Source organism: Daphnia magna, linkage group LG3, assembly GCF_020631705.1.
Source record: "Daphnia magna isolate NIES linkage group LG3, ASM2063170v1.1, whole genome shotgun sequence".
Classification (NCBI taxonomy): Eukaryota; Metazoa; Arthropoda; class Branchiopoda; order Diplostraca; family Daphniidae; genus Daphnia; species Daphnia magna.
Genome location: NC_059184.1, coordinates 8037245 through 8062636, shown reverse-complemented (window position 1 = coordinate 8062636; position 25392 = coordinate 8037245). Strand labels below are relative to the sequence as shown.

General features: G+C 46.0%; 7 non-coding genes across 7 annotated transcripts; all 7 read right to left on the bottom strand.

Moving 5' to 3' along the window:
• Window positions 1-1771: 1771 nt before the first annotated feature.
• Trnad-guc lies at window positions 1772-1843 on the bottom strand. Its single transcript has one exon. It is a non-coding gene; the product is annotated as a tRNA-Asp (tRNA).
• A 946-nt stretch (window positions 1844-2789) lies between these two features.
• Trnad-guc lies at window positions 2790-2861 on the bottom strand. The gene has a single exon. It is a non-coding gene; the product is annotated as a tRNA-Asp (tRNA).
• Window positions 2862-8899: 6038 nt separating this feature from the next.
• Trnad-guc lies at window positions 8900-8971 on the bottom strand. The gene has a single exon. It is a non-coding gene; the product is annotated as a tRNA-Asp (tRNA).
• A 3706-nt stretch (window positions 8972-12677) lies between these two features.
• On the bottom strand, window positions 12678-12749 carry Trnad-guc. The gene has a single exon. It is a non-coding gene; the product is annotated as a tRNA-Asp (tRNA).
• Window positions 12750-13692: 943 nt separating this feature from the next.
• Trnad-guc lies at window positions 13693-13764 on the bottom strand. Its single transcript has one exon. It is a non-coding gene; the product is annotated as a tRNA-Asp (tRNA).
• A 1968-nt stretch (window positions 13765-15732) lies between these two features.
• Window positions 15733-15804, bottom strand: Trnad-guc. The gene has a single exon. It is a non-coding gene; the product is annotated as a tRNA-Asp (tRNA).
• Window positions 15805-16716: 912 nt separating this feature from the next.
• Trnad-guc lies at window positions 16717-16788 on the bottom strand. Its single transcript has one exon. It is a non-coding gene; the product is annotated as a tRNA-Asp (tRNA).
• Window positions 16789-25392: the final 8604 nt, after the last annotated feature.

Here is a 25392-nt window from a genome sequence, read left to right as displayed (position 1 = left end):
GGCCACTGGCCTCTCCCTGGAAGACAAGTCGAAAGACATGGCTCGCCTGGTATCCTGCCGTACGCCCCTCTCCTTCCGAGACTGGAGATATCTTCACAGGGCCCGGCTCGACATCCTTCCTCTTCGGGGGCACTCGTGGTTTTGCTCACAGGAGCAAGATACGAGTTGCCGCCGATGCGGAAAGGAAAACGAGACCGGGTTTCATGTGCTTAACCACTGTGAAGAAGGTCTCCAGCTCGCCACCAAGAGGCACAACACCATCCAAGATCTCTTGGAGTCGCTGCTAGTCAAGCAGGGACACGACGTCACGATCAACAATGCCATCCCCGGGCAAAGGTTAAGACCGGATGTTGAATTTCAACTATCCGGTTCCCGGGTGATGGTCGACGTCGTGGTCTGCTATGACCAACCAGGGAGTATGGAGAATGCCTACCAGCGGAAATATGATAAATATTCTTCGCATGGGAGGATTCTCCCCCTGGTTGTCGGGTCTCTTGGATCATGGTACCCCAGGAACGACGAAATCCGTTCGATTCTCGGAATCAACGGAAGATCCTGGGGTGCCTTCCGATTCAAGGCCCGATTGGCAGCGATCCAGGGATCAATGGAAATGGTGTGTGCCCATTTCCATCATGGTGCACCAAACCCCGAAGCTGAGGATATCCCCCCTTTTCCCGTAGAAACTCCCTACCCTGTAGATTAGTAGATTCTTTCCCACATATTTTATTTATGTAATTTTAGTAATATTTTAAAATGCACCCACCTCATACATGTTTATTCCCCTTCCGGAAACCCCTCCATAAACTAACCACTATACTACCGAGGACACATTTTCTCCTCTACAATCTCTGCGACATGCTCGAAGTAGCATACAGACCGAAAGTCCTCAAGTAACAACACCTAGGGCGAAGGCTGCCACTGGTGCTTGGAGATCTAGATTCTTCGTACCCTCTAAATGACTACATCCGGTCTCTTTTAGGAGTAGACCACCCTAGCTGGTCTACATTCAGGAGGGAACCGGTTGGCAGCGATCCACGAATAGATGGAGGTGGTTAGGAAACACTTTGTTGGTACTTAAGGTCAACATGATGCACAAATTGTTCACAACATTCTCCTAACTGTATTCTTGTTATGGATTTTTCCGACGTTTTATGTATTTTATTGTTAATATGCAATTTCTTCCCGCATATTTTCCGTGCTTTTTCCCTATCTCCGTAAATTCTTCAAGTATTAGTTTTCATGTTGCTTATGTACTTTGATTGGAATTTTTTTATGTGTGGTCATTCCGCGTTTTCACGGAATGTAAGTATAATGAGGTCAACCCAATATACTACCGAGGACGCTTTTAGAGATCAAAAGCTATACATCCGGGTTGAAAGTGATGTCCCCATTAGCAGGTTCCTAGTTCGACAAAAGACATAACTTGAACTCAATTTGGCTATGTAGTTGAAGAGACAAACAGCAGATGGTGTGTGGTTAGGCGCAATGCCAGTCATCTGCACTACTCTGTTCAAGAGATAAACATCAGATGGCGTGTGATGTCGGATTCTATGAGTCAAAATCAAATGTGTATTCTCGTGGTCGAGATGAACGTGGTTCAAGTGTCAACGTTTACGAAACTAGTGCTCAATGTTGTAGACTTGTTCTACACGAAGGAGAGCGAAGGAAAAAGTAACCAGAGCAAGATTCTGTTTTTTATTAAGGTTGTTGTTGTTGTTTATCGGTTGCTGTTTAAAAAGAAGCATATACTTGAAACACCAAAGCTGAGCTCCTCCCCGGCGGGGAATTGAACCCCGGTCTCCCGCGTGACAGGTGGGGATACTGACCACTATACTACCGAGGACACGTTTTCTCCTCTACAATCTCTGCGACATGCTCGAAGTAGCATACAGACCGAAAGTCCTCAAGTAACAACACCTAGGGCGAAGGCTGCCACTGGTGCTTGGAGATCTAGATTCTTCGTACCCTCTAAATGACTACATCCGGTCTCTTTTAGGAGTAGACCACCCTAGCTGGTCTACATTCAGGAGGGAACCGGTTGGCAGCGATCCACGAATAGATGGAGGTGGTTAGGAAACACTTGGTTGGTACTTAAGGTCAACATGATGCACAAATTGTTCACAACATTCTCCTAACTGTATTCTTGTTATGGATTTTTCCGACGTTTTATGTATTTTATTGTTAATATGCAATTTCTTCCCGCATATTTTCCGTGCTTTTTCCCTATCTCCGTAAATTCTTCAAGTATTAGTTTTCATGTTGCTTATGTACTTTGATTGGAATTTTTTTATGTGTGGTCATTCCGCGTTTTCACGGAATGTAAGTATAATGAGGTCAACCCAATATACTACCGAGGACGCTTTTAGAGATCAAAAGCTATACATCCGGGTTGAAAGTGATGTCCCCATTAGCAGGTTCCTAGTTCGACAAAAGACATAACTTGAACTCAATTTGGCTATGTAGTTGAAGAGACGAACAGCAGATGGTGTGTGGTTAGGCGCAATGCCAGTCATCTGCACTACTCTGTTCAAGAGATAAACATCAGATGGCGTGTGATGTCGGATTCTATGAGTCAAAATCGAATGTGTATTCTCGTGGTCGAGAAGAACGTGGTTCAAGTGTCAACGTTTACGAAACTAGTGCTCAATGTTGTAGACTTGTTCTACACGAAGGAGAGCAAAGGAAAAAGTAACCAGAGCAAGATTCTGTTTTTTTTTTAAGGTTGTTGTTGTTGTTTATCGGTTGCTGTTTAAAAAGAAGCATATACTTGAAACACCAAAGCTGAGCTTCTCCCCGGCGGGGAATTGAACCCCGGTCTCCCGCGTGACAGGCGGGGATACTGACCACTATACTACCGAGGACACGTTTTCTCCTCTACAATCTCTGCGACTTACTCGAAGTAGCATACAGACCGAAAGTCCTCAAGTAACAACACCTAGGGCGAAGGCTGCCACTGGTGCTTGGAGATCTAGATTCTTCGTACCCTCTAAATGACTACATCCGGTCTCTTTTAGGAGTAGACCACCCTAGCTGGTCTACATTCAGGAGGGAACCGGTTGGCAGCGATCCACGAATAGATGGAGGTGGTTAGGAAACACTTGGTTGGTACTTAAGGTCAACATGATGCACAAATTGTTCACAACATTCTCCTAACTGTATTCTTGTTATGGATTTTTCCGACGTTTTATGTATTTTATTGTTAATATGCAATTTCTTCCCGCATATTTTCCGTGCTTTTTCCCTATCTCCGTAAATTCTTCAAGTATTAGTTTTCATGTTGCTTATGTACTTTGATTGGAACCTGTTGGTCTGCTAGACTTCGTGGAGAGCAGACGTGTTTTTAAAGAGCTCCGGTTTTTATTGATGTAGTGTTTTAGCTCCTTGTATTATTTTTACATTTTATCCATTGACATCCAAAAATCCCTTAAAAACATTCTTATGCTTTAACCAAAACAAATATTGAATTTTAATGCATATATTTCTTTAATTTTAAAACTCCATAGAATTTATTTATTTATTCTTTTCATCCTTGATTTTTTTTTTCATTTGATTCCACACTTTCTTCGGTTTAAAAATTTTTTTTTATTCTTAACAAATTTATTATTTATTTTTTTTTTTTCCCCCGATTTCCTCGGTTTAAATTTATTTTATATTTTTTTTTATTCTTCACTCAAGTTTTTTTATTCCACAATTTCTTCTGTTTTAATTTTTTTTATTCTTCACAAAATTATTTTATTTTTTTATTTTTATTGCTTATAACGTCAATTTTGCTTTTTTTTCCTCTTTCTTAAATTTCTATAAATCCTTTCTTTTTATATTTATTTAGAATTTTCTCTCCAGATTTTTAATGGTTTATTTTTTATTTTTCTAACAATATTTTACCGATTTTTTCTTTACTTCTTTCGTTTTAGTCAATAAGAATTACTGTTTTATTCTTTCATATGTAAGTGGGCCCAGGGTAGCAATGGCAGAGGTAGGAGCATCTAGTAGAAATGCTACTAGAGTAAGACTCCATGGGACAATAATTAAAATCCCAGTTCCTCTGCCAAACATTTTAAAATGTGGGGAGAAATCCTGTCAAGGTGAGCGAGGTAGCGGTCCCTGGTCTGGGGATCGCAAGAGACAATTGGCGGAGACACACATAAAAGAAAGACATTCTAGGAGAGGGGTTCAGTACACCACCCAGTATGTCTGCCTTGGCTGTAAAAAGGAATTTAATTCGTTTATTTCAGCCGGCAGACATGCAAGACCTTGTACTGAGTCCCTTTCCTCCAGTATTCTCCGCCAATCCCTCGAACTAACCATTGTATCTGCAATGGATGGTTCGAACGGGTCTCCTAATCCCGCTCACTCTTCTCTCCCCACGTTTTCCCCTTCCAGAATTGAAGGGGACAAAATCATTTTAAAATACCCTGGTAAACCCACGAAGTGTCCTAGGTGTGAGTGGACTACCTTGGCAACTAACACCAGAGCCATGGGTAGTATCCACAGACACCTAGAGACAGCCCACACACTCCGACTAGTTAAATATTGGGAATGCGGAGTGTGTGGATTTGCTGGAGATAGCCCTACACTAAAAGGACATTACCAAAGGTTACATTCTAATAACAACCCATCACCCTCCATCCGATTTGCTGGGATATCCAGTATGGATGGCTCCAACCGTGACTCTTCTGCTGCAGTGATCTCTCTAGAGGATGTTACTGCAACAGAAGACGAGCGTGATGAGCTATCCGTGGTGGAAATCCCAGCGATCGAGGAATCCCTTGGTAATGTCCTGTCCCCAGCAAATTTTACCGCTAGCCCTATTTTAGATCTTGGGAGGGAGTTCGCCTCCTCTTTTAATACACAAAATTTTAGTTGGCTTTATGAACTCCCCCACAAGAAAATACTAGCCCCACAATTTTATTACAAGAGATTTTAGACCCTTCACCTAACCCTGAGACCTTAACCTTTGTCCCCAGTCAGCAAAGCAATCGAGGACGTAGTCATAACAGCTCAGAAGAGCAGAGCCAAAGAGACGACGATTTTGTCAGTCTCTGGGTTCCTGCCTTCTTGAGCTGTAAGACCCTACATGACCTAGACGACGTCCTCGAACGTTGCACAGCTGACTGGCTCCTTAAAGCACAAATTTTACAAGACCCTAGCCCTGAACAACCCCGAGGAAACCCTGAAAAAAGAAAAAGAAACCAAAACCGGCAGATGCAGAAGGCCCGGCGACATATCAAGCAAAAGGCGTACGAGGCGAGGAAGATTCAGCGGCTCTTCAACATTTACCCAAGAAGAGCCGTTCGAGAGGTGCTCGAAGACCGTTCACCCTCCTACGATGGTACTATACAAGCTGCGGAGGAATATCTCAAGAGGACTTACAACCGATTGAGACCATCTCCGCAGCAGTGCCAAAGTGCGAGGGAACTCTACGACACCTGCGACTGGTCCCAACCTTCAGAGGACCAGATGAACTTCCTTAATCGTGCGCCAACCCAACAAGAGCTTGAAGCTAAGCTTCGCCGGGCTACCAACACATCACCAGGGGTTGATGGCCTAGAATACCGTCATCTTAGAGCCATCGACCCCAACTGCATTCTGCTGGAAACAGTTTGTAAAATGGTTTTGAAGCTAGGGGTTTCTAATTGTTGGAAGACATCGCGAACTGTCCCCATTTTAAAGAAAGGGGACACTAGCGACTATTCCAACTTTAGACCAATATCCCTTCTTCCTACCATTTACAAACTGTTCTCGGGAGTGATCAGCCAGAGAATAACGCAAGTCGCTTCAGACCTTGGCTGGTAATCTCCCGAGCAAAAGGGTTTCCTCCCGGGGGTCCATGGTATTCAGGAACATACACAGCTCTTACAGACGGTTGTCGAGGAGACAAAGACCAAACGAAAGCACATGTCTATAGCATGGCTGGACATGTGCAACGCGTTTGGATCTGTGCCTCACGCCGTTCTGAATGAGCTGTTCACATCACTTCCAATACCAGAGGACCTCCGGCGCATCCTGGTGGACATATATTCGGAAAATCGGATGGATTTTGCCGTTGGGAAAGAATCCATCCGCATTTTCCCGACAGCAGGTGTTCGCCAGGGTGACGCTCTTAGTTCCCCTATTTTTAACCTGGCTTCCGAGCCCCTCGTCAGGGCCGGAAAATCCAATATTAACCCCGGATTTTTATTATTTGGCTCGCTCGTGAAAACCACGGCATATGCTGACGACATTGCCGTGGTAACAAATTCTCCCTCCGAGCTCCAAAATATTTTAAACGTTTTTACCCTCACCGCAAACACCTTGGGGCTGCAATTTAATGCCGGGAAGTGTGCTTGCCTGGTCTTCGACAAAGGCAAGCCGTCTGACGCCCAGTGCCGAATTGGTGATCAATTAATTCGGTGCTTGGGTCCAGACGACCAAGAAACATATCTTGGTACACCGATCGGAGGAAAATTGCGGTTCCGACCACCAACTGACCTTATCCCTAACCTCGACAAGATTGCCGCCTCCCACCTCGCACCATGGCAAAAACTTGAAATCTTCCGTAGCCACCTTCTTCCCTCCCTTTCCCATCACCTCGCTTCGGGTCGGGTCCTGAAAGACTGCCTTACCCAACTGGACACTGAGTGTAGGAAGTTTCTAGGCCTTATTTGCAACCTTCCCAATCACGCAACGGTCCCGTTTTTCTACGCGGACCGGCGGGTTGGGGGCCTAGGAACATGCCGCCTCACTGATGATGCCGATATCTGGACCATCGCCAGGGCTGCTCAGCTCCTCACTTGTAGACACCCTACAGTGAGGAACATATGCCGAGAGCAGCTCCATGACACCATCCGGCGAGGGTTCAGAAACGAGCATCCAGGAGTGTTGCCAGTTGGGGAATATCTTTCGGGATCCGTGGATGGGGGGCTCTACAGACTGAGGTACGCGGAGGCAGGGTCCAATCTTTGGACTCTTGCCCGCCAAGCTGCCAAACGACTGGGAGTGCGGATTGATGTATCCGGCGACGAAAATCTAAGAATTGTCGCCGATGACGTCTCCGTAAGCCCAGTCAAGGCAGTCCGCGGACTTCGGAAAGTAGCTCGGCAGCGCTATACCAGGGACCTAATTTCCGACAAGAGCCACCAGGGAGTAGTTGCCACTGGCCTCTCCCTGGAAGACAAGTCGAAAGACATGGCTCACCTGGTATCCTGCCGTACGCCCCTCTCCTTCCGAGACTGGAGATATCTTCACAGGGCCCGGCTCGACATCCTTCCTCTTCGGGGGCACTCGTGGTTTTGCTCACAGGAGCAAGACACGAGTTGCCGCCGATGCGGAAAGGAAAACGAGACCGGGTTTCATGTGCTTAACCACTGTGAAGAAGGTCTCCAGCTCGCCACCAAGAGGCACAACACCATCCAAGATCTCTTGGAGTCGCTGCTAGTCAAGCAGGGACACGACGTCACGATCAACAATGCCATCCCCGGGCAAAGGTTAAGACCAGATGTTGAATTTCAACTATCCGGTTCCCGGGTGATGGTCGACGTCTTGGTCTGCTATGACCAACCAGGGAGTATGGAGAATGCCTACCAGCGGAAATATGATAAATATTCTTCGCATGGGAGGATTCTCCCCCTGGTTGTCGGGTCTCTTGGATCATGGTACCCCAGGAACGACGAAATCCGTTCGATTCTTGGAATCAACGGAAGATCCTGGGGTGCCTTCCGATTCAAGGCCCGATTGGCAGCGATCCAGGGATCAATGGATATGGTGTGTGCCCATTTCCATCATGGTGCACCAAACCCCGAAGCTGAGGATAACCCCCCTCTTCCCGTAGTAACTCTATACCCAGTAGATTAGTAGACTCTTCCCCATTTATTTTATTTATGTAATTTTAGGAATATTTTTAAATGCACCATCCCCATACATGTTTATTCCCCTTCCGGAAACCCCTCCATAAACTAACCACTATACTACCGAGGACACGTTTTCTCCTCTACAATCTCTGCGACATGCTCGAAGTAGCATACAGACCGAAAGTCCTCAAGTAACAACACCTAGGGCGAAGGCTGCCACTGGTGCTTGGAGATCTAGATTCTTCGTACCCTCTAAATGACTACATCCGGTCTCTTTTAGGAGTAGACCACCCTAGCTGGTCTACATTCAGGAGGGAACCGGTTGGCAGCGATCCACGAATAGATGGAGGTGGTTAGGAAACACTTGGTTGGTACTTAAGGTCAACATGATGCACAAATTGTTCACAACATTCTCCTAACTGTATTCTTGTTATGGATTTTTCCGACGTTTTATGTATTTTATTGTTAATATGCAATTTCTTCCCGCATATTTTCCGTGCTTTTTCCCTATCTCCGTAAATTCTTCAAGTATTAGTTTTCATGTTGCTTATGTACTTTGATTGGAATTTTTTTATGTGTGGTCATTCCGCGTTTTCACGGAATGTAAGTATAATGAAGTCAACCCAATATACTACCGAGGACGCTTTTAGAGATCAAAAGCTATACATCCGGGTTGAAAGTGATGTCCCCATTAGCAGGTTCCTAGTTCGAAAAAAGACATAACTTGAACTCAATTTGGCTATGTAGTTGAAGAGACGAACAGCAGATGGTGTGTGGTTAGGCGCAATGCCAGTCATCTGCACTACTCTGTTCAAGAGATAAACATCAGATGGCGTGTGATGTCGGATTCTATGAGTCAAAATCGAATGTGTATTCTCGTGGTCGAGAAGAACGTGGTTCAAGTGTCAACGTTTACGAAACTAGTGCTCAATGTTGTAGACTTGTTCTACACGAAGGAGAGCGAAGGAAAAAGTAACCAGAGCAAGATTCTGTTTTTTTTTTAAGGTTGTTGTTGTTGTTTATCGGTTGCTGTTTAAAAAGAAGCATATAATTGAAACACCACAGCTGAGCTTCTCCCCGGCGGGGAATTGAACCCCGGTCTCCCGCGTGACAGGCGGGGATACTGACCACTATACTACCGAGGACAATGCAGCAATTGCTGGCAATGGGCAATTCTATGCAAAACCGGCAGATGCAGAAGGCCCGGCGAAATATCAAGCAAAAGGCGTACGAGGCGAGGAAGATTCAGCGGCTCTTCAACATTTACCCAAGAAGAGCCGTTCGAGAGGTGCTCGAAGACCGTTCACCCTCCTACGATGGTACTGTACAAGCTGCGGAGGAATATCTCAAGAGGACTTACAACCGATTGAGACCATCTCCGCAGCAGTGCCAAAGTGCGAGGGAACTCTACGACACCTGCGACTGGTCCCAACCTTCAGAGGACCAGATGAACTTCCTTAATCGTGCGCCAACCCAACAAGAGCTTGAAGCTAAGCTTCGCCGGGCTACCAACACATCACCAGGGGTTGATGGCCTAGAATACCGTCATCTTAGAGCCATCGACCCCAACTGCATTCTGCTGGAAACAGTTTGTAAAATGGTTTGGAAGCTAGGGGTTCCTAATTGTTGGAAGACATCGCGAACTGTCCCCATTTTCAAGAAAGGGGACACTAGTGACTATTCCAACTTTAGACCAATATCCCTTCTTCCTACCATTTACAAGCTGTTCTCGGGAGTGATCAGCCAGAGAATAACGCAAGTCGCTTCAGACCTTGGCTGGTTATCTCCCGAGCAAAAGGGTTTCCTCCCGGGGGTCCATGGTATTCAAGAACATACACAGCTCTTACAGACGGTTGTCGAGGAGACAAAGACCAAACGAAAGCACATGTCTATTGCATGGCTGGACATGTGCAACGCGTTTGGATCTGTGCCTCACGCCGTTCTGAATGAGCTGTTCACATCACTTCCAATACCAGAGGACCTCCGGCGCATCCTGGTGGACATATATTCGGGAAATCGGAAGGATTTTGCCGTTGGGAAAGAATCCATCCGCATTTTCCCGACAGCAGGTGTTCGCCAGGGTGACGCTCTTAGCTCCCCTATTTTTAACCTGGCTTCCGAGCCCCTCGTCAGGGCCGGAAAGTCCAATATTAACCCCGGATTTTTATTATTTGGCTCGCTCGTGAAAACCACGGCATATGCTGACGACATTGCCGTGGTTACAAATTCTCCCTTACAAACACCTTGGGGCTGCAATTTAATGCCGGGAAGTGTGCTTGCCTGGTCTTCGACAAAGGCAAGCCGTCTGACGCCCAGTGCCGAATTGGTGATCAATTAATTCGGTGCTTGGGTCCAGACGACCAAGAAACATATCTTGGTACACCAATCGGAGGAAAATTGCGGTTCCGACCACCAACTGACCTTATCCCTAACCTCGACAAGATTGCCGCCTCCCACCTCGCACCATGGCAAAAACTTGAAATCTTCCGTAGCCACCTTCTTCCCTCCCTTTCCCATCACCTCGCTTCGGGTTGGGTCCTGAAAGACTGTCTTACCCAACTGGACACTGAGTGCAGGAAGTTTCTAGGCCTTATTTGCAACCTTCCCAATCACGCAACGGTCCCGTTTTTCTACGCGGACCGGCGGGTTGGGGGCCTAGGAACATGCCGCCTCACTGATGATGCCGATATCTGGACCATCGCCAGGGCTGCTCAGCTCCTCACTTGTAGAGACCCTACAGTGAGGAACATATGCCGAGAGCAGCTCCATGACACCATCCGGCGAGGGTTCAGAAACGAGCATCCAGGAGTGTTGCCAGTTGGGGAATATCTTTCGGGATCCGTGGATGGGGGGCTCTACAGACTGAGGTACGCGGAGGCAGGGTCCAATCTTTGGACTCTTGCCCGCCAAGCTGCAAAACGACTGGGAGTGCGGATTGATGTATCCGGCGACGAAAATATAAGAATTGTCGCCGATGACGTCTCCGTAAGCCCAGTCAAGGCAGTCCGCGGACTTCGGAAAGTAGCTCGGCAGCGCTATACCAGGGACCTAATTTCTGACAAGAGCCACCAGGGAGTAGTTGCCACTGGCCTCTCCCTGGAAGACAAGTCGAAAGACATGGCTCGCCTGGTATCCTGCCGTACGCCCCTCTCCTTCCGAGACTGGAGATATCTTCACAGGGCCCGGCTCGACATCCTTCCTCTTCGGGGGCACTCGTGGTTTTGCTCACAGGAGCAAGATACGAGTTGCCGCCGATGCGGAAAGGAAAACGAGACCGGGTTTCATGTGCTTAACCACTGTGAAGAAGGTCTCCAGCTCGCCACCAAGAGGCACAACACCATCCAGGATCTCTTGGAGTCGCTGCTAGTCAAGCAAGGACACGACGTCACGATCAACAATGCCATCCCCGGGCAGAGGTTAAGACCGGATGATGAATTTCAACTATCCGGTTCCCGGGTGATGGTCGACGTCGTGGTCTGCTTTGACCAACCAGGGAGTATGGAGAATGCCTACCAGCGGAAATATGATAAATATTCTTCGCATGGGAGGATTCTCCCCCTGGTTGTCGGGTGTCTTGGATCATGGTACCCCAGGAACGACGAAATCCGTTCGATTCTTGGAATCAACGGAAGATCCTGGGGTGTCTTCCGATTCAGGGCCCGATTGGCAGCGATCCAGGGATCAATGGATATGGTGTGTGCCCATTTCCATCATGGTGCACCAAACCCCGAAGCTGAGGATATCCCCCCTCTTCCCGTAGAAATTCCCTACCCAGTAGATTAGTAGACTCTTTCCCATCTATTTTATTTATGTAATTTTAGCAATATTTTAAAATGCACCTACCCCATACATGTTTATTCCCCTTCCGGAAACCCCTCCATAAACTAACCACTATACTACCGAGGACACGTTTTCTCCTCTACAATCTCTGCGACATGCTCGAAGTAGCATACAGACCGAAAGTCCTCAAGTAACAACACCTAGGGCGAAGGCTGCCACTGGTGCTTGGAGATCTAGATTCTTCGTACCCTCTAAATGACTACATCCGGTCTCTTTTAGGAGTAGACCACCCTAGCTGGTCTACATTCAGGAGGGAACCGGTTGGCAGCGATCCACGAATAGATGGAGGTGGTTAGGAAACACTTGGTTGGTACGTAAGGTCAACATGATGCACAAATTGTTCACAACATTCTCCTAACTGTATTCTTGTTATGGATTTTTCCGACGTTTTATGTATTTTATTGTTAATATGCAATTTCTTCCCGCATATTTTCCGTGCTTTTTCCCTATCTCCGTAAATTCTTCAAGTATTAGTTTTCATGTTGCTTATGTACTTTGATTGGAATTTTTTTATGTGTGGTCATTCCGCGTTTTCACGGAATGTAAGTATAATGAGGTCAACCCAATATACTACCGAGGACGCTTTTAGAGATCAAAAGCTATACATCCGGGTTGAAAGTGATGTCCCCATTAGCAGGTTCCTAGTTCGACAAAAGACATAACTTGAACTCAATTTGGCTATGTAGTTGAAGAGACGAACAGCAGATGGTGTGTGGTTAGGCGCAATGCCAGTCATCTGCACTACTCTGTTCAAGAGATAAACATCAGATGGCGTGTGATGTCGGATTCTATGAGTCAAAATCGAATGTGTATTCTCGTGGTCGAGAAGAACGTGGTTCAAGTGTCAACGTTTACGAAACTAGTGCTCAATGTTGTAGACTTGTTCTACACGAAGGAGAGCGAAGGAAAAAGTAACCAGAGCAAGATTCTGTTTTTTTTTAAGGTTGTTGTTGTTGTTTATCGGTTGCTGTTTTAAAAGAAGCATATACTTGAAACACCACAGCTGAGCTTCTCCCCGGCGGGGAATTGAACCCCGGTCTCCCGCGTGACAGGCGGGGATACTGACCACTATACTACCGAGAACACGTTTTCTCCTCTACAATCTCTGCGACATGCTCGAAGTAGCATACAGACCGAAAGTCCTCAAGTAACAACACCTAGGGCGAAGGCTGCCACTGGTGCTTGGAGATCTAGATTCTTCGTACCCTCTAAATGACTACATCCGGTCTCTTTTAGGAGTAGACCACCCTAGCTGGTCTACATTCAGGAGGGAACCGGTTGGCAGCGATCCACGAATAGATGGAGGTGGTTAGGAAACACTTGGTTGGTACTTAAGGTCAACATGATGCACAAATTGTTCACAACATTCTCCTAACTGTATTCTTGTTATGGATTTTTCCGACGTTTTATGTATTTTATTGTTAATATGCAATTTCTTCCCGCATATTTTCCGTGCTTTTCCCCTATCTCCGTAAATTCTTCAAGTATTAGTTTTCATGTTGCTTATGTACTTTGATTGGAATTTTTTTATGTGTGGTCATTCCGCGTTTTCACGGAATGTAAGTATAATGAGGTCAACCCAATATACTACCGAGGACGCTTTTAGAGATCAAAAGCTATACATCCGGGTTGAAAGTGATGTCCCCATTAGCAGGTTCCTAGTTCGACAAAAGACATAACTTGAACTCAATTTGGCTATGTAGTTGAAGAGACGAACAGCAGATGGTGTGTGGTTAGGCGCAATGCCAGTCATCTGCACTACTCTGTTCAAGAGATAAACATCAGATGGCGTGTGATGTCGGATTCTATGAGTCAAAATCGAATGTGTATTCTCGTGGTCGAGAAGAACGTGGTTCAAGTGTCAACGTTTACGAAACTAGTGCTCAATGTTGTAGACTTGTTCTACACGAAGGAGAGCGAAGGAAAAAGTAACCAGAGCAAGATTCTATTTTTTTTAAGGTTGTTGTTGTTGTTTATCGGTTGCTGTTTAAAAAGAAGCATATACTTGAAACACCAAAGCTGAGCTCTCCCCGGGGGGGAATTGAACCCCGGTCTCCCGCGTGACAGGCGGGGATACTGACCACTATACTACCGAGGACACGTTTTCTCCTCTACAATCTCTGCGACATGCTCGAAGTAGCATACAGACCGAAAGTCCTCAAGTAACAACACCTAGGGCGAAGGCTGCCACTGGTGCTTGGAGATCTAGATTCTTCGTACCCTCTAAATGACTACATCCGGTCTCTTTTAGGAGTAGACCACCCTAGCTGGTCTACATTCAGGAGGGAACCGGTTGCCAGCGATCCACGAATAGATGGAGGTGGTTAGGAAACACTTGGTTGGTACTTAAGGTCAACATGATGCACAAATTGTTCACAACATTCTCCTAACTGTATTCTTGTTATGGATTTTTCCGACGTTTTATGTATTTTATTGTTAATATGCAATTTCTTCCCGCATATTTTCCGTGCTTTTTCCCTATCTCCGTAAATTCTTCAAGTATTAGTTTTCATGTTGCTTATGTACTTTGATTGGAATTTTTTTATGTGTGGTCATTCCGCGTTTTCACGGAATGTAAGTATAATGAGGTCAACCCAATATACTACCGAGGACGCTTTTAGAGATCAAAAGCTATACATCCGGGTTGAAAGTGATGTCCCCATTAGCAGGTTCCTAGTTCGACAAAAGACATAACTTGAACTCAATTTGGCTATGTAGTTGAAGAGACGAACAGCAGATGGTGTGTGGTTAGGCGCAATGCCAGTCATCTGCACTACTCTGTTCAAGAGATAAACATCAGATGGCGTGTGATGTCGGATTCTATGAGTCAAAATCAAATGTGTATTCTCGTGGTCGAGAAGAACGTGGTTCAAGTGTCAACGTTTACGAAACTAGTGCTCAATGTTGTAGACTTGTTCTACACGAAGGAGAGCGAAGGAGAAGAAAAGTAACCAGAGCAAGATTCTATTTTTTTTAAGGTTGTTGTTGTTGTTTATCGGTTGCTGTTTAAAAAGAAGCATATACTTGAAACACCAAAGCTGAGCTTCCCCCCGGCGGGGAATTGAACCCCGGTCTCCCGCGTGACAGGCGGGGATACTGACTACTATACTACCGAGGACACGTTTTCTCCTCTACAATCTCTGCGACATGCTCGAAGTAGCATACAGACCGAAAGTCCTCAAGTAACAACACCTAGGGCGAAGGCTGCCACTGGTGCTTGGAGATCCTAGATTCTTCGTACCCTCTAAATGACTACATCCGGTCTCTTTTAGGAGTAGACCACCCTAGCTGGTCTACATTCAGGAGGGAACCGGTTGGCAGCGATCCACGAATAGATGGAGGTGGTTAGGAAACATTTGGTTGGTACTTAAGGTCAACATGATGCACAAATTGTTCACAACATTCTCCTAACTGTATTCTTGTTATGGATTTTTCCGACGTTTTATGTATTTTATTGTTAATATGCAATTTCTTCCCGCATATTTTCCGTGCTTTTTCCCCTATCTCCGTAAATTCTTCAAGTATTAGTTTTCATGTTGCTTATGTACTTTGATTGGAATTTTTTTATGTGTGGTCATTCCGCGTTTTCACGGAATGTAAGTATAATGAGGTCAACCCAATATACTACCGAGGACGCTTTTAGAGATCAAAAGCTATACATCCGGGTTGAAAGTGATGTCCCCATTAGCAGGTTCCTAGTTCGACAAAAGACATAACTTGAACTCAATTTGGCTATGTAGTTGAAGAGACGAACAGCAGATGGTGTGTGGTTAGTCGCAATGCCAGTCATCTGCACTACTCTGTTCAAGAGATAAACATCAGATGGCGTGTGATGTCGGATTCTATGAGTCAAAATCGAATGTGTATTCTCGTGGTCGAGAAGAACGTGGTTCAAGTGTCAACGTTTACGAAACTAGTGCTCAATGTTGTAGACTTGTTCTACACGAAGGAGAGCGAAGGAAAAAGTAACCAGAGCAAGATTCTGTTTTATTTTTAAGGTTGTTGTTGTTGTTTATCGGTTGCTGTTTAAAAAGAAGCATATACTTGAAACACCAAAGCCGAGCTTCTCCCCGGCGGGGAATTGAACCCCGGTCTCCCGCGTGACAGGCGGGGATACTGACCACTATACTACCGAGGACACGTGTGCTTCTCGACGATCTCTGCGACATGCTCGAAGTAGCATACAGACGGAAAGTCCTCAAGTAACAACACCTAGGGCGAGGGCTGCCACTGGTGCTTGGAGATCCCTAGATTCTTCGTACCCTCTAAATGACTACATCCGGTCTATTTTAGGAGTAGACCACCCTAGCTGGTCTACATTCAGGAGGGAACCGATTGGCAGCGATCCACGAATAGATGGAGGTGGTTAGGAAACACTTGGTTGGTACTTCAGGTCAACACGATGCACAAATTGTTCACAGCATTCTTCCTAACTGTATTCTTGTTATGGAATTTTCCGACGTTTTATGTATTTTATTGCTAATATGCAATTTCTTTCCGCCCGCATATTTTCCGTGCTTTTCCCCTATCTCCGTAAATTCTTCAAGTATTAATTTTCATGTTGCTTATGTACTTTGATTGGATTTTTTTTATGTGTGGTCATTCCGCGTTCTCACGGAATGTAAGTATAATGATGTCAACCCAATATACTACCGAGGAAGCTTTTAGAGATCAAAAGCTATACATCCGGGTTGAAAGTGATGTCCCCATTAGCAGGTTCCTAGTTCGACAAAAGACACAACTTGAACTCAATTAGATTTTCAATGGCAGTCATCTGCACTACTCTGTTCAAGAGATAAACATGAGATGGCGTGTGATGTCGGATTCCATGAGTCAAAATCGAATGTGTATTCTCGTGGTCGAGAAGAACGTGGTTCAAGTGTCAACGTTTAAGAAACCAGTGCTCAATGTTGTAGACTTGTTCTACACGAAGGAGAGCGAAGGGAAAAGTAACCAGAGCAAGATTCAGTTTGTTTTTAAGGTTGTTGTTGTTGTTTATCAGGTGGCTGTTTAAAAAGAAGCATATACTTGAAACAGCAAAGCTGACCCCTCCCCCGGCGGGGAATTGAACCCCGGTCTCCCGCGTGACAGGCGGGGATACTGACCACTATACTACCGAGGACACGTGTGCTTCTCGACGATCTTCTGCGACATGCTCGAAGTAGCATACAGACGGAAAGTCCTCAAGTACCAACACCTAGGGCGAGGGCTGCCACTGGTGCTTGGATCCCTAGATTCTTCGTACCCTCTAAATGACTACATCCGGTCTATTTTAGGAATAGACCACCCTAGCTGGTCTACATTCAGGGGGGGAACCGATTGGCAGCGATCCACGAATAGATGGAGGTGGTTAGGAAACACTTGGTTGGTACTTCAGGTCAACACGATGCACAAATTGTTCACAGCATTCTTCCTAACTGTATTCTTGTTATGGATTTTTCTGACGTTTTATGTATTTTATTACTAATATGTAATTTCTTTCCGCATATTTTCCGTGCTTTTCCCCTATCTCTGTAAATTCTTCAAGTATTAATTTTCATGTTGCTTATGTACTTTGATTGCATTTTTTTCATGTGTGGTCATTCCGCGTTCTCACGGAATGTAAGTATAGTGATGTCAACCCAATATACTACCGAGGAAGCTTTTAGAGATCAAAAGCTATACATCCGGGTTGAAAGTGATGTCCCCATTAGCAGGTTCCTAGTTCGACAAAAGACACAACTTGAACTCAATTTGGCTATGTAGTTCAAGAGATAAACATGAGATGGCGTGTGATGTCGGATTCCATGAGTCAAAATCGAATGTGTATTCTCGTGGTCGAGAAGAACGTGGTTCAAGTGTCAACGTTTAAGAAACCAGTGCTCAATGTTGTAGACTTGTTCTACACGAAGGAGAGCGAAGGGAATAGTAACCAGAGCAAGATTCAGTTTGTTTTAAGGTTGCTGTTGTTGTTTACAGGTGGCTGTTTAAAAAGAAGCATGTACTTGAAACAGCAAAGCTGACCCCCTCCCCGGCGGGGAATTGAACCCCGGTCTCCCGCGTGACAGGCGGGGATACTGACCACTATACTACAAAATTTTTTTTTTTTTTTTTTTTTTTTTTTTTTTTTTGGAGAGGATTTTTTTTTTAAAGGGTTTTTGTTTTTATTGGTTATGTTTTAGCTCGTTATATTGTTCTTCTTTTTTATCTAACTTCATCCGAGAAACTCTTCTGTTTTTACAAAAACAAATATTTTGCTTTTATTCAATACTATTTTTTCTTTAATCTTACTATTCCATTCTAATTGTTTATTTATTTTAATTTTTAATTGATTTATCTTTTTTTTTTTTATTAAAATTAAAATCACTTTATTGATCGCTAATTTTCTTTTCTTCGGATTAAAATTTTATTATTAAAAAAAAAAAAAATTATTTTATTTTCAGATTTTCTAATTTGCACTTTTATTTTGGTATCTTTATTTATCTTAATCTAAGTTCCCAGAAAATTTTTAAAATTTTTAAAATTTTTTAAATATCCACTACTTTTAAATCTCATTTTACATCAAAACCATATAGTCAACCATCTCATTTTCCGTTCTTTGAATTTTTTTTTCCATTTCCCTTATTATTATTATTTTTTTTAATCCTATCAAATCCTTTAAAAAAAAAAAAAAAAAAAAAAATATTTTTCTTCATATTTTTAATTGGTCTTTAAATTTTTCTCCCTATATTTTTCCGAATTTTATTTCATTTTTGATTTTTACTTCATAAGAATTTCTGTTTTGCACTCTTACATGTAAGTGGGCCCAGGGTAGCAATGGCAGAGGAAGGAGCATCTAGTAGAAATTCTACTAGAGTAAGACTCCATGGGACAATCATTAAAATCCCAGTTCCTCTGCCAAACATTTTAAAACGTGGGGAGAAATCCTGTCAAGGTGAGCGAGGTAGCGGTCCCTGGTCTGGGGATCGCAAGAGACAATTGGCGGAGACACACATAAAAGAAAGACATTCTAGGAGAGGGGTTCAGTACACCACCCAGTATGTCTGCCTTGGCTGTAAAAAGGAATTCAATTCGTTTATTTCAGCCGGCAGACATGCAAGACCTTGTACTGAGTCCCTTTCCTCCAGTATTCTCCGCCAATCCCTCGAACTAACCATTGCATCTGCAATGGATGGTTCTCGGGGGTCTCCTAATCCCGCTCACTCTTCTCTCCCCACGTTTTCCCCTTCCAGAATTGAAGGGGACAAAATCATTTTAAAATACCCTGGGAAACCCACGAAGTGTCCTAGGTGTGAGTGGACTACCTTGGCAACTAACACCAGAGCCATGGGTAGTATCCACAGACACCTAGAGACAGCCCACACACTCCGACTAGTTAAATATTGGGAATGCGGAGTGTGTGGATTTGCTGGAGATGGCCCTACACTAAAAGGACATTACCAAAGGTTACATTCCAATCGGTCATCCTCCATCCGATTTGCTGGGATATCCAGTATGGATGGCTCCAACCGTGACTCTTCTGCTGCAGTGATCTCTCTAGAGGGTGTTACTGCAACAGAAGACGAGCGTGATGAGCTATCCGTGGTGGAAATCCCAGCGATCGAGGAATCCCCTGGTAATGTCCTATCTCCAGCAAATTTTACCGCAAGCCCTATTTTAGATCTTGGGAGGGAGTTCGCCTCCTCTTTTAATACACAAAATTTTAGTTGGCTTTATGAACTCCCCCACAAGAAAATACTAGCCCCACAATTTTATCACAAGAGATTTTAGACCCTTCACCTAACCCTGAGACCTTAACCTTTGTCCCCAGTCAGCAAAGCAATCGAGGACGTAGTCAAAACAGCTCAGAAGAGCAGAGCCAAAGAGACGACGATTTTGTCAGTCTCTGGGTTCCTGCCTTCTTGAGCTGTGGGACTCTACATGACCTAGACGACGTCCTCGCACGTTGCACAGCTGACTGGCTCCCTAAAGCACAAATTTTACAAGACCCTAGCCCTGAACAACCCCGAGGAAACCCTGACAAAAGAAAAAGAAATCAAAACCGGCAGATGCAGAAGGCCCGGCGAAATATCAAGCAAAAGGCGTACGAGGCGAGGAAGATTCAGCGGCTCTTCAACATTTACCCAAGAAGAGCCGTTCGAGAGGTGCTCGAAGACCGTTCACCCTCCTACGATGGTACTGTACAAGCTGCGGAGGAATATCTCAAGAGGACTTACAACCGATTGAGACCATCTCCGCAGCAGTGCCAAAGTGCGAGGGAACTCTACGACACCTGCGACTGGTCCCAACCTTCAGAGGACCAGATGAACTTCCTTAATCGTGCGCCAACCCAACAAGAGCTTGAAGCTAAGCTTCGCCGGGCTACCAACACATCACCAGGGGTTGATGGCCTAGAATACCGTCATCTTAGAGCCATCGACCCCAACTGCATTCTGCTGGAAACAGTTTGTAAAATGGTTTGGAAGCTAGGGGTTCCTAATTGTTGGAAGACATCGCGAACTGTCCCCATTTTCAAGAAAGGGGACACTAGTGACTATTCCAACTTTAGACCAATATCCCTTCTTCCTACCATTTACAAGCTGTTCTCGGGAGTGATCAGCCAGAGAATAACGCAAGTCGCTTCAGACCTTGGCTGGTTATCTCCCGAGCAAAAGGGTTTCCTCCCGGGGGTCCATGGTATTCAGGAACATACACAGCTCTTACAGACGGTTGTCGAGGAGACAAAGACCAAACGAAAGCACATGTCTATTGCATGGCTGGACATGTGCAACGCGTTTGGATCTGTGCCTCACGCCGTTCTGAATGAGCTGTTCACATCACTTCCAATACCAGAGGACCTCCGGCGCATCCTGGTGGACATATATTCGGGAAATCGGATGGATTTTGCCGTTGGGAAAGAATCCATCCGCATTTTCCCGACAGCAGGTGTTCGCCAGGGTGACGCTCTTAGCTCCCCTATTTTTAACCTGGCTTCCGAGCCCCTCGTCAGGGCCGGAAAGTCCAATATTAACCCCGGATTTTTATTATTTGGCTCGCTCGTGAAAACCACGGCATATGCTGACGACATTGCCGTGGTTACAAATTCTCCCTTCGAGCTCCAAAATATTTTAAACGTTTTTACCCTCACCGCAAACACCTTGGGGCTGCAATTTAATGCCGGGAAGTGTGCTTGCCTGGTCTTCGACAAAGGCAAGCCGTCTGACGCCCAGTGCCGAATTGGTGATCAATTAATTCGGTGCTTGGGTCCAGACGACCAAGAAACATATCTTGGTACACCAATCGGAGGAAAATTGCGGTTCCGACCACCAACTGACCTTATCCCTAACCTCGACAAGATTGCCGCCTCCCACCTCGCACCATGGCAAAAACTTGAAATCTTCCGTAGCCACCTTCTTCCCTCCCTTTCCCATCACCTCGCTTCGGGTCGGGTCCTGAAAGACTGTCTTACCCAACTGGACACTGAGTGCAGGAAGTTTCTAGGCCTTATTTGCAACCTTCCCAATCACGCAACGGTCCCGTTTTTCTACGCGGACCGGCGGGTTGGGGGCCTAGGAACATGCCGCCTCACTGATGATGCCGATATCTGGACCATCGCCAGGGCTGCTCAGCTCCTCACTTGTAGAGACCCTACAGTGAGGAACATATGCCGAGAGCAGCTCCATGACACCATCCGGCGAGGGTTCAGAAACGAGCATCCAGGAGTGTTGCCAGTTGGGGAATATCTTTCGGGATCCGTGGATGGGGGGCTCTACAGACTGAGGTACGCGGAGGCAGGGTCCAATCTTTGGACTCTTGCCCGCCAAGCTGCAAAACGACTGGGAGTGCGGATTGATGTATCCGGCGACGAAAATATAAGAATTGTCGCCGATGACGTCTCCGTAAGCCCAGTCAAGGCAGTCCGCGGACTTCGGAAAGTAGCTCGGCAGCGCTATACCAGGGACCTAATTTCTGACAAGAGCCACCAGGGAGTAGTTGCCACTGGCCTCTCCCTGGAAGACAAGTCGAAAGACATGGCTCGCCTGGTATCCTGCCGTACGCCCCTCTCCTTCCGAGACTGGAGATATCTTCACAGGGCCCGGCTCGACATCCTTCCTCTTCGGGGGCACTCGTGGTTTTGCTCACAGGAGCAAGATACGAGTTGCCGCCGATGCGGAAAGGAAAACGAGACCGGGTTTCATGTGCTTAACCACTGTGAAGAAGGTCTCCAGCTCGCCACCAAGAGGCACAACACCATCCAGGATCTCTTGGAGTCGCTGCTAGTCAAGCAAGGACACGACGTCACGATCAACAATGCCATCCCCGGGCAGAGGTTAAGACCGGATGTTGAATTTCAACTATCCGGTTCCCGGGTGATGGTCGACGTCGTGGTCTGCTTTGACCAACCAGGGAGTATGGAGAATGCCTACCAGCGGAAATATGATAAATATTCTTCGCATGGGAGGATTCTCCCCCTGGTTGTCGGGTCTCTTGGATCATGGTACCCCAGGAACGACGAAATCCGTTCGATTCTTGGAATCAACGGAAGATCCTGGGGTGCCTTCCGATTCAGGGCCCGATTGGCAGCGATCCAGGGATCAATGGATATGGTGTGTGCCCATTTCCATCATGGTGCACCAAACCCCGAAGCTGAGGATATCCCCCCTCTTCCCGTAGAAATTCCCTACCCAGTAGATTAGTAGACTCTTTCCCATCTATTTTATTTATGTAATTTTAGCAATATTTTAAAATGCACCTACCCCATACATGTTTATTCCCCTTCCGGAAACCCCTCCATAAACTAACCACTATACTACCGAGGACACGTGTGCTTCTCGACGATCTCTGCGACATGCTCGAAGTAGCATACAGACGGAAAGTTCTATGGGATCCGTGGATGGGGGGCTCTACAGACTGAGGTACGCGGAGGCAGGGTCCAATCTTTGGACTCTTGCCCGCCAAGCTGCCAAACGACTGGGAGTGCGGATTGATGTATCCGGCGACGAAAATCTAAGAATTGTCGCCGATGACGTCTCCGTAAGCCCAGTCAAGGCAGTCCGCGGACTTCGGAAAGTAGCTCGGCAGCGCTATACCAGGGACCTAATTTCCGACAAGAGCCACCAGGGAGTAGTTGCCACTGGCCTCTCCCTGGAAGACAAGTCGAAAGACATGGCTCGCCTGGTATCCTGCCGTACGCCCCTCTCCTTCCGAGACTGGAGATATCTTCACAGGGCCCGGCTCGACATCCTTTCTCTTCGGGGGCACTCGTGGTTTTGCTCACAGGAGCAAGATACGAGTTGCCGCCGATGCGGAAAGGAAAACGAGACCGGGTTTCATGTGCTTAACCACTGTGAAGAAGGTCTCCAGCTCGCCACCAAGAGGCACAACACCATCCAAGATCTCTTGGAGTCGCTGCTAGTCAAGCAGGGACACGACGTCACGATCAACAATGCCATCCCCGGGCAAAGGTTAAGACCGGATGTTGAATTTCAACTATCCGGTTCCCGGGTGATGGTCGACGTCGTGGTCTGCTATGACCAACCAGGGAGTATGGAGAATGCCTACCAGCGGAAATATGATAAATATTCTTCGCATGGGAGGATTCTCCCCCTGGTTGTCGGGTCTCTTGGATCATGGTACCCCAGGAACGACGAAATCCGTTCGATTCTCGGAATCAACGGAAGATCCTGGGGTGCCTTCCGATTCAAGGCCCGATTGGCAGCGATCCAGGGATCAATGGAAATGGTGTGTGCCCATTTCCATCATGGTGCACCAAACCCCGAAGCTGAGGATATCCCCCTTTTCCCGTAGAAACTCCCTACCCAGTAGATTAGTAGATTCTTTCCCACATATTTTTTTTATGTAATTTTAGTAATATTTTAAAATGCACCCACCTCATACATGTTTATTCCCCTTCCGGAAAACCCTCCATAAACTAACCACTATACTACCGAGGACACGTGTGCTTCTCGACGATCTCTGCGACATGCTCGAAGTAGCATACAGACGGAAAGTCCTCAAGTACCAACACCTAGGGCGAGGGCTGCCACTGGTGCTTGGATCCCTAGATTCTTCGTACCCTCTAAATGACTACATCCGGTCTATTTTAGGAATAGACCACCCTAGCTGGTCTACATTCAGGAGGGAACCGATTGGCAGCGATCCACGAATAGATGGAGGTGGTTAGGAAACACTTGGTTGGTACTTCAGGTCAACACGATGCACAAATTGTTCACAGCATTCTTCTAACTGTATTCTTGTTATGGAATTTTCTGACGTTTTATGTATTTTATTACTTACATGTAATTTCTTTCCGCATATTTTCCGTGCTTTTCCCCTATCTCTGTAAATTCTTCAAGTATTAATTTTCATGTTGCTTATGTACTTTGATTGCATTTTTTTCATGTGTGGTCATTCCGCGTTCTCACGGAATGTAAGTATAATGATGTCAACCCAATATACTACCGAGGAAGCTTTTAGAGATCAAAAGCTATACATCCGGGTTGAAAGTGATGTCCCCATTAGCAGGTTCCTAGTTCGACAAAAGACACAACTTGAACTCAATTTGGCTATGTAGTTCAAGAGATAAACATGAGATGGCGTGTGATGTCGGATTCCATGAGTCAAAATCGAATGTGTATTCTCGTGGTCGAGAAGAACGTGGTTCAAGTGTCAACGTTTAAGAAACCAGTGCTCAATGTTGTAGACTTGTTCTACACGAAGGAGAGCGAAGGGAATAGTAACCAGAGCAAGATTCAGTTTGTATTAAGGTTGCTGTTGTTGTTTACAGGTGGCTGTTTAAAAAGAAGCATGTACTTGAAACAGCAAAGCTGACCCCCTCCCCGGCGGGGAATTGAACCCCGGTCTCCCGCGTGACAGGCGGGGATACTGACCACTGTACTATTCCCAGAGCTACTTCGGAAAGTAGCTCGGCAGCACTATACCAGGGACCTAATTTCTGACAAGAGCCACCAGGGAGTAGTTGCCACTGGCCTCTCCCTGGAAGACAAGTCGAAAGACATGGCTCGCCTGGTATCCTGCCGTACGCCCCTCTCCTTCCGAGACTGGAGATATCTTCACAGGGCCCGGCTCGACATCCTTCCTCTTCGGGGGCACTCGTGGTTTTGCTCACAGGAGCAAGATACGAGTTGCCGCCGATGCGGAAAGGAAAACGAGACCGGGTTTCATGTGCTTAACCACTGTGAAGAAGGTCTCCAGCTCGCCACCAAGAGGCACAACACCATCCAGGATCTCTTGGAGTCGCTGCTAGTCAAGCAAGGACACGACGTCACGATCAACAATGCCATCCCCGGGCAGAGGTTAAGACCGGATGTTGAATTTCAACTATCCGGTTCCCGGGTGATGGTCGACGTCGTGGTCTGCTTTGACCAACCAGGGAGTATGGAGAATGCCTACCAGCGGAAATATGATAAATATTCTTCGCATGGGAGGATTCTCCCCCTGGTTGTCGGGTCTCTTGGATCATGGTACCCCAGGAACGACGAAATCCGTTCGATTCTTGGAATCAACGGAAGATCCTGGGGTGCCTTCCGATTCAGGGCCCGATTGGCAGCGATCCAGGGATCAATGGATATGGTGTGTGCCCATTTCCATCATGGTGCACCAAACCCCGAAGCTGAGGATATCCCCCCTCTTCCCGTAGAAATTCCCTACCCAGTAGATTAGTAGACTCTTTCCCATCTATTTTATTTATGTAATTTTAGCAATATTTTAAAATGCACCTACCCCATACATGTTTATTCCCCTTCCG